Genomic DNA, 437 nt, shown 5'->3' with positions numbered 1-437 from the left:
GGGGGGGGGCTACGGAATTTTTTATTTTTTATTTTTGAAAAAAGATATTTGGGGTTAGGGTCGGGTAGAGATTATTGAAACATCACGTGTCAAATTAGTTAGTAGTTAGAAGTGCAATCAGAATTTATATTTTAGCAGTTCTGTTTATTAAGGACTAGTCTAGTTTAGTTAGTTTAGGACTCGTCTTAGTTTATCTATAACTCTATTTAATACACTTTCTGCTTCATTAATAAAGCATCTTCTTTCCAGCTTGCTCTGTATTTATATGGTATCAGAGATCTATACGTTTTAAGAGAATGATCTAATTTTTTTTCTTCATCCCCCTTCCTCACGTAGATCAGAAAAAAATGACCAACAACACTGGTAACAACCTTAGAGTTGTTAATGTTTATAATGCAACAGGTGCTAACATTATAATTCAACTCAACCCTGTATCT

Source organism: Capsicum annuum, chromosome 12 (assembly GCF_002878395.1).
Source record: "Capsicum annuum cultivar UCD-10X-F1 chromosome 12, UCD10Xv1.1, whole genome shotgun sequence".
NCBI classification, from domain to species: Eukaryota; Viridiplantae; Streptophyta; class Magnoliopsida; order Solanales; family Solanaceae; genus Capsicum; species Capsicum annuum.
This window is presented reverse-complemented; position numbering follows the sequence as displayed.